This window comes from Garra rufa, chromosome 9 (genome assembly GCF_049309525.1).
Source record: "Garra rufa chromosome 9, GarRuf1.0, whole genome shotgun sequence".
Lineage (NCBI taxonomy): Eukaryota > Metazoa > Chordata > Actinopteri > Cypriniformes > Cyprinidae > Garra > Garra rufa.
In genome coordinates this window covers 26,356,454-26,366,059 of record NC_133369.1, presented here as the reverse complement: position 1 = coordinate 26,366,059, position 9,606 = coordinate 26,356,454, and positions in this window count along the sequence as shown.

Sequence of the window (9,606 nt, the reverse complement as noted above, 5' to 3'; positions counted from 1 at the left end):
ATTCGAGAGCTTTCTGACCCTGCATAGGCAGCAACGCAACTGACATGTTCAAGGCCCAGAAAGGTAGTAAGGATGCGTGGTACTCTCCTGAATGCACGAAAGAGAAGAAATTATTGAATAATGTCATTTTGAATGCTTGCTTGTTTTCTTTGCGCACAAAAAGTAGTCTCGTAGCTTCATCACATTACAGTTGCACCACTGCTGTCACATGGACCATTTCAATGAAGTCCTTACTACCTTTCTAGGTCTTGAACGCGTCAGTTGCTTTGCTGTCTATGCGGGATCAAAAGCTTTTTGATTTCATCAAAAATATCTTAATTTGTGTTTTGAAGATAAATGGTCTTACAGGTTTGGAACGACATGAGGTTGAGTAATTAATGACAGAATTTTAATTGTTAACATTTAATAAATAGTCAATAATGACCAGGACATTTCTCACTTAAAGCCCCTAAACATTTCTGTATTCAAGCCATTTCATGTACGATTTAATGTATTTCTGAATAAATTAATCGCTCTGAAACAAAAAAACGCGTGTCAAGTCATTGTCACAGGATTTAATAAACTTACAAAATAAGGGCAAGAATGAAAGCAAAAAAAGTGGGATCGGATTACAAGACCGCCGGAGTTGATTTCCCCCTGTTTCCTGGCGTTACATCATCATTTGAACTGCGCCGGGCCTTAAGCAAGCACATGCCATATGCCTCCCACCCAGAACACACACAGTCTTGACAAAAGAGGCATCAGTCTCTCTATATTTGGGCCGAATGTGTATGGATCAGCTCTGGGAGGAGTCTGGGAAAAGACAGAGACCGATTTGGCATTTGACTGCGGTCATCTGCATAACCGTAAGAAGTAATGAGTAAGAGAAAAACAGAGACATAAATTGCCATACCCTCTTCAGATAACGTAATATTGTTAAACAGAATGGGAGGAAAAAACGTCTATGTCATCTCCTGTTAAGACTGAAAGGATGAAAGCAAGAATGAAGGATCCCTAATGTTTTCTTTACCCTAGCAGCCACTGATGTGGAGAGAAAGCTGTCATTTGGCTCTGTGTCAAGCTCCGCCCCCTGAATGATTTACAAATGGCACGCTGTAATTTACTTGAATGAGAACGCATCAGTGGAGTTTAACAGGTGATGTCAGAGGGCTTTCCAAGATATCACACAGATGTTGACACACACACACCCTGCTGCGTGCTGCCATTCACAAAGAGTCCTATTGAAGGGATTTTTGATAGATTATAAAACAATGTTATAAAAAAAAACAAGTACACACAAGCTTTTTATTTGTGGCCACAAAGATGAAGTCTAGCTGTAAACGTAAAGATTATCTCTTCTCATCTCATCTCTCATAGGAATTACTGTATATACAGCACACCTGCTTTACTGCTTACTGGGTTATTATGATTTCAAGTAGACTATGAAAGAAAAGCATTGTGAAATGTTATGATAGTAATAAGGACAGATTTGTTTCCTCCACATCATGAGTGATAGGGAGTATTGCCAACATGTTTCTTAAAATGTATTAAACTTTTAGTAATTAATAATTTATCTTGTATCCAGTACAAATATCTAGACATCCTTATTTAATACATTTACTTCAAAAGCTTGCATAAGATATTAAGACTTAAGTCTTGAATTAAAGTTTTAATTAAAGGTGCAGTATGTAATATTGACAGCTAGCGGTTGAAATGGGTACTGCAGTCCAAATTCAAAATATTGTTTCTCCCACCCCCTCCTCCTCAGACGCATAAGACAGCAAGGGTACTACCACGTTCAAGGCCCAGAAAGGTACCAAGAACATCTACAAAATAGTCTTGGCAAACATGCGCAAAGAAAACAAAAATAACTTTATTCAACAATTCTTCGCCTCTGCGTCAGCCTAGCAGCATTTTGGAGAGTATCACAATGCATGTGCGCTTTCCTCGCATAAACAACACATGCTGCTGACATGTGCGCTGTGCTTTGTTTATGTTTAGAGTATAGCCCACATGTTTTGTGATACTCTCCAAAATGGTTATTTTTGTTTTCTTTGTGCACAAAAAGTATTCGTCTGTTATTTTCCACTAACTGGCAACCCGGGCTGTTTCACCTAGTGATAGCGATTACTCACTAAAAACTCCCACAGATTCTGTTTTCATACCATTTTAAGTCTTATTTTGAAATAACAGTGGTTATATCTAAGTATGTGAGTTGTATACTTATTTTTTTTTAATTAGTCTTACCATTAACACCATTATATTTTTTATTCAGACTGATTCATGAATGCAGAATGCGCACAAACACAAGAGGTGGAATTTATCACATGACTCAATCACAGCCAATCACAACCAGTCATATGCAATCATATCGCAATGGAAGCATTGCCTCCTTTGACGTGACTCATTTATTCTCAATTATCCCCCACCAAGGGAGTCTGTTAAAAGTCAATGGGCTCAGTGGAGGCGAGAGAGTTGCGGACTCCCGCTGTAATTTTACCTGCTGATGTCGCTGTTGGACGATTTTTTTTGTTTTGTTTTTTTAGAAAAACGAGTGATTTATACACTTTTGAACATTATATTTTGTAATATTGGTGGTGTTTTATTTTTGTACTACAATTTTTTGTCCCTCATCTAACATTTTGAGGATACACTGCCTCCCTTGCCTCCTCAGAGGAAACAACCCTGAATGTATTATGGTGTTTTTATGCTTTGGTACAAAAAAAATAAAATACAAAAAATACATAGCACCATTAAGTAGTTTTTCTCTGTATACCAACAGAAACTTTAATATTCAGAGTCAGATGATCCTTCAGAAATCATTCTAATAGGCTGATTTGGTGCTCAAGAAACATTTTTATAATAATGATAATATTGAAACGGTTATGTATTATTATATATATGTAATATTTGTTTTCACTTTATTTGAACAGCATTTATTTGAAATAGAAATCATTCTAATTATTATTAATTTGTTTACTGTCACTTTAGATCAATTTGATGCATCCTAAAATGTTATTGACCCCAAACTTCTAAATGTAATGTAGACTCAGATGCTTCAAAAGAAAAATACAATGTATTAAGAGCCAGGGGGTTAAAACTTTTTGAATTTGAAGATCAGGGTAAATTTAGCTTATTTTGTTCTCTGGGAAACATGTAAGTATCTTCTGTAGCTTCTAAAGGGTAGTACTAAATGAAAAAAATATTATATTTAGGCAAAATAAGAAAAATGTACACATCCTCATTCCATTCAAAAGTTTTCACCCCCCCCCCGGCTCTCAATACATCATTTTTTCATTCTAGAGCATCGGTGAGCATTTGAACCTTCTGTAATAGTTGCATATGAGTCCCTCAGTTGTCCTAAGTGTGAAAAGATGGATTTCAAAATCATACAGTCATTATTGGAAAGTGTTCAATTACACAAAATGCTGAAAAACTAAAGAATTTGTGGGACCTGAAGAATATTTCTGAAGAACAGTGGGCAGTTTAACTGTTCAGGACAAACAAGGGACTCAAACAAGGGACTCATGAACAACTACCACTAAACAATCAGGTAACAGCACAGTATTAAGAATCAAGTTTATGTAAACTTTTGAACTATTATTTTCTCTTGTGGACTATATTTAAACGTCTTTTATGTGAAATATCTTATTCAGGTCAACATACATTTTGTATGATCCCTCTTATTTTGGTAAAATAATAAACATTTTGCAGATTCTGCAAGGTGTATGTAAACTAATATGATGCTGCTCACAGATATAAGACATAATTAGTCATAATCTTCAAAGCAAATATTTCTACAGTGGCTTTTCCAGTTGCTACAACATCCATTTTCATTTTGCACCAATTCCCCATGGGATGAAATCACTGCTCAATTCGCAAATTGTTTTAGCTCCATTTCTATTTTCTGCAAAAATTGAATTTGCAACTTGGATGCAAACAGCGTCTGCCATCATCATGTTTGCTTAAGATTGGTCATGCCATTAAAGCTTACTGAACTGAATTGAAAACAGAGAGACTCAGAGAATAAGAGAGAAGCAGAAAGTGAGAGCGGCCCAGCGCCTGTTCTCAGACAGTGAGTGATGCCATGAGCTTCAAACACAGTGAAGAGGTTAAGTACCTATTATGGGATTGTGGAGGCGTAATAAGGGTTGATGGAGTAGACGCAGGCTTGCCACCACAGCCAAGGCCCAGAGATCCCCACACTCTCCTAAAAGAGAGAGTGAGAGTGAGAGAGAGAGAAAGAAAGAGAGTGAGAGCTCCCCTTCTGTCCCCTTTCTCCCCTCTCTGACACTAATATGGAAAAAACCATGTTTTGAGTGAATACGAATGCAAATATTATTCTTCCTGACTATTACCACTGCAAGCACCTCGGCGCGGGCAGCCAAAGCACTGGACAAAAAGGCCAAAGACTTTCTCAGCGCCTTCAAAGAGAGCCTACATAAAATAAACACGGCCATCAGATTACAGCCGCTAACATGGCTCAGTGTTAGGCCGAGGCCGCGCGCGCAACTGCCTGGTAAGTGTGGGGTCCACTCAGTCAACACGATGACGCAGAACGGAACAAAAGCACGACAGAAAAAGCAGGTCTGTCGGAACACAGCCCCAAGCCGCAGCACCGCTGACCCCTCCGCCGCTGCCCGGGCCCCGAGCAGAGAAGAGACGAGCGGATGAGGGGAGCGCGCAGGACAGATGAGGCGGGATGGCCAAAGGGCTTGAGCAGGGAGTCGGGGTGTGGTGTGCGTTTTGGACCAGACCCCTAAACCCGAGACCAGAGCGGAGACTCCCAGGGAAGGCAAACCTGAAAGAGAGCAAATATAAAACGGAGGGAGGGCCGAGGAAAGGTGGGGAGAGAAATGCAGAGCAAAGGTTAGGGTGGAGTGAGAGAAACTAGATGAGAGATGTGGGGAGAGGTAAAAGGGACATCTGAGCGGCTGATGTTTAGACATTGAACGAGAGAGACAGACGAAACGGGAGCGTCACCGGTGGATAACCTCTTGCTATGACATCACAGGGCTCTTCTAATACGGTGGGCAGCGATGACGTAATCCGCCTGGCAGCAGGAGAAAGTGAATCCGTCCCGGAGGAGAGTTTGGGTGTTTCACTCGTCCCGTGTCTAACCCCAAACCTACACACTGTCTCTCTTTCCCATGCACGCACACACACTCTGACTAAACGCACGCACGGTGCATTTCATATTTCTCTCTTACACATCAAGGATTTACTTCTGTAAGAATGTAAATGAATACTGACACGTGTTCACTCCCTCTACACTCACAGATAGAAATACACACACACACACACACACACACACACACGTGCACACACACACACACACACACACACACACACACACTGACTTTGTCAGAGCACAGTAGGAAACTCAGGGCAGCTCAACCTCACTGACCGCACCGGCTGCAGACACATCTACTGCGCACACACGTCTCCATTTATACTCTTTGCCATCTTTTGCTGTTAACATAATGAAGAGAATTTGCAATTAGAGGCAAATTTGGTAAATAGACGTCTGGAACTAAGTGTGCAGCCAATGTCAAATATAAACTCTTAAATTCCTAATAAATGCATTTGAATGCTTATTGCAGATTTTATAAACTGAAATGGTTTCTTAAAAGGATTAGTTCACACCAGAATTTAAATTTCCTGATAATTTACTCACTGTCATCCAAGATGTTCATGTCTTTCTTTCTTCAGTCAAAAAGAAATTAATGTTTTGGAGGAAACATTTCAGGATTTTTCTTCTATATAGTGGACTTCAATGGGGATCAATGGATTGAAGGTCCAAATTGCAGTTTCAATGCAGCTTTAAAAGGCTGTGCACAATCCCAGCCAAGGAATTATCAAAACGATCATCATTTTCTAAAAAAAAAAAATAAGTTATGAACTTTTTAACCACAAATGCTTGTCTTGCACTAGCTCTGCCTCCACACATTACGTAGTCACGTTGAAAAATCACGTTTAACATCGGTTGAAGTACCGACCCAGTGTTTACAAAGCAAATGTGCAAAGAAAGTCAAACACCCTTTACAAATAAAGGTAAAACAACGTCAGATGATTTTGAAGTTGGAGGAAAAAATGAGATGGAGTTTTTTCTCCTACCCTACCTTTTTGAACCAAAGTACAAAGAACTAATAGTGCGTGACCTTTCCAACATGATTACGTAATGTGTAATTCGTAGACAGGTATTGCAGAGCTAACGCAAGATGAGCATTTGTGCTTAAAAAGTATATACATTTTTTTTTTTTTTTTGAAAATTTTGGTAGACAACACCCTTATTCCTTGGCTGGGATCGTGTAGAGCCCTTTGAAGCTGCGCTGAAACTGCAATTTGGACCTTTAACCTGTTGATCCCAATTAAAGTCCACTATATGTCGTAAAATACAGGAATGTTTTCCTTAATTTCTTCTCGACTGAAGCAAGAAAGACATGAACATCTTGGATGACATGGGGGTGAGTAAATTATCTGGAAATTTTAATTCAGGAATGAAATAATTCTTTAAATCTGCTCTGATGACTTACTTTCGAAAGTTACTCAGGAATCAAACTGAGATGACAAAACTTTAAAACAAGGTACTTCAATATATCAAGCCATGCTTAACTAAAAATGCATAAAGGCCTATTTGAAAGTGTAAAAATATGGACAGACATAGACAGATAGATAGATTGATTGATTGATAGATCTGTGCACCACTTTCAAGGACTAGACCAATCAGCAAGTTATCTCTGTTAACCAGCAAACACCAGCCTGGACCAGAAGTTCATGCCAGTGTAAGCTGATTTTTTTTCTGCAGTGTCATTAAATCTGAAGCCAGTGTTCTACTTTCTGAATGAGGACTTCAAACTTAATATTTTGTTTCATTCCTGTTTTGATATTATGTTTATAGTATTTCAGGCGTATGTTTTGTTATCCTTGAACAAGAGATAAGATATTACACTCTGAGCTCTCAGCTGAGAAACAGCCTGAAGGATCAGGTGATTTGGGTCGCAGCCTGGAAAGCCCTGTGTTGCTTCAGGAGGGCACTCATTGAGAAAGCAGATTAAGACTGTAAACTGTAAACACATGCTTGCGTCAGAAAACATTATCATGCATACAAACACCATATTCTATATGGAGCTGGCATACCGTTCAAGCTCAATAACACAGTTAGTTCAGAGGAGCGAACACACACATCCCGACACATTCAGAGACCCTCCCTTCCTCTCTTTCCTGACTCAGCGGTTTTGTAGGAAACCTGTGTTGCTTTGAAGAGGCAAGAATCTATCATTACTTGAGAGATGTAGAAAAAGAAAGCAAGCAGCGAGAATAAGTGCTCCATTGTCTACCCCGTCACCCCACCTTCCCCCTTCTGCTCTCGAAAAATAATTGTGTTGTCCTAATTACAGAGAGGAACTTCAACAGGTGCGGGGATCTGCACCTGGAGGAATGGGTGTATATCTCTCTCTCTGTGTGTGTGTGTGTGTGTGTGTGTGTGTGTGTGTGTGTGTGTGTGTGTGTGTGTGTGTGTGTGTGTGTGTGTGTGTGTTTGTATGGCTGTCCGTCTGAGCAATGCAGACACCCTTTTAAGGACAGGGCAGACACTGACAGAAAGAGGATGGGGAGGCTGACTGTTCACATCAACACTGGCATCACTGACCCATGGCTGTATGACCAGTGCTCCTGAAAAACATCTTTACTGCTTTAACCCAAATAATAATCATCAATTATTCCATGATGAATGGATGACAAGTTCAAAACAGCCCCTAGACAGTCTGCTCATAAACCGCACAGATTTGCAAATCAGAAGTCGTATAGTAACTTAATTGATTAAATTTCCACCACAGAGAGGCTGAATCATGACTCATACAAATCTGCCACCGACTTGAGACGATGACATGGCGCGGATGATGGGGGTTTAAAACAAACGAGGGCTGGTGCCGGTGGCTGGACGAATTAAAAATCCGGTGTGATGTAAACGGCTCTCACGGGATTGCATTCTTACCGTAAAAACGGCATAATGAAACAACTGACCGGAAAGGACGGAGATCTGGCACGCAGTCAAGATCCAGCGCGGAAAAGACAACACGCTTTTACAATAAGTGTGGATTAAAGCCTTGATATGACGTCAGTGGACGTCTTGGGAATTTTCTTGTTCATATCCTCAAAAACATGTAAATCTAAACACATGAAGCAAGGATAGGCTTGACGCCACTTCCATTCATTGCTTCGCTCAGGTCAAGAACAGTAATGTTTATTTTCGAGCGTCACAGTGAGTGAGAAGGCTGTTTTATCAGGAATAAGAAACACAGCAGGAGCCTGTGAAATGTGCTCCCCCACAACATAAGAGAGATACACTTCAAACTACACTTAACCCTGGGTTAAGCAACCTTTCACACTTGTAAAGGGGCTTAGCACTCTTTTCAAACCACGACATTAGCAGCCCTTTAGCAGAGTGGAACAATGCAGTGCATGTTTTTCTATGTAAACATAGACGCCTTACTGACGCGACGTTCCAAAATGTTAAAAGAAGAATGAATGAACGACTGAATAAATAAATAGCCTGCACACACACATAACATTTTAGACCTCTAGCGTTTTAAAATTTCCAATACAACCTGCCTCCTTTCGTGTCTGTGACTGTGACTGTGAGTGACCAGAATGGACAGACAACTAACTAGTCTATGAACCGCGTCAGTGCTTACCTCATTAAATATTCCAATGATTTGTACAGTCACAGAACCTTCCACGCGCTGTGTTTAGTCTTCATATCTTAGGAAACTGTTACATGAGTGAGGAGAACTTATTATGTGTTTGCCTTTTTAATTGTTTGAGACTTAACACAACCAGAACGGATTTACACGGCGACTTTCTCGGAGATGAGCAAACAGGTAAAGCATCCGTCATGAGCTGTGTTGCTCCAATCACTGTTTTTGACCTCATAAATATGTAAAAGATTAATACTGGGTTTAAATGGAGAAAACCTGACTACAGTGGATTAATTACTAGCTCATGGTAAACATGAACTGTATGAATAGTATGAAACGCGGGATAACCCTTAATTAGCCTATGTTTACACTGGGTTTACTCAGGCGTCCAACTAGTAGGCCTATCTAAATGCTATATTACCTTTGCAAATATTTACTATTGTAACCATAGGTTACGCCAAACACCAGAGAAACACCACAGAGTTATTACTGCAATAAAATAGTGTTAACTTTGGTATTAGTTGAACCGTCATCAAATAAGAATTTTAAAAGAAGATAAATAAACCCCAGATGTATTTATTATGGCTTTCAGTAGTAACAATAACTATAGTAACTGTGGTATTTAGGCGTAAACTAACTAGTCACATGGTTGCCTTGGTAAATGTCCATAAGGGCACCTGCAAGTGTCAGTATTTTCAGTATTAACAGTTATGGTATATATTAAGTGTTTATATTAAGAACACAACTTAAAATATTTTTCAGGATACTGATCCTCATTAATAAAATGCATGATAAGTGATATATGAATTTTTAGTGGTGACCAGTGGAGTTCTTTCTAACTAATCGTTGAGTCCATTGCGATCATGCCACCCAGTGTTGATTAATAGAACAGCAGGTGGCTACCACTTTTCCCAACAGCCTTTCACAA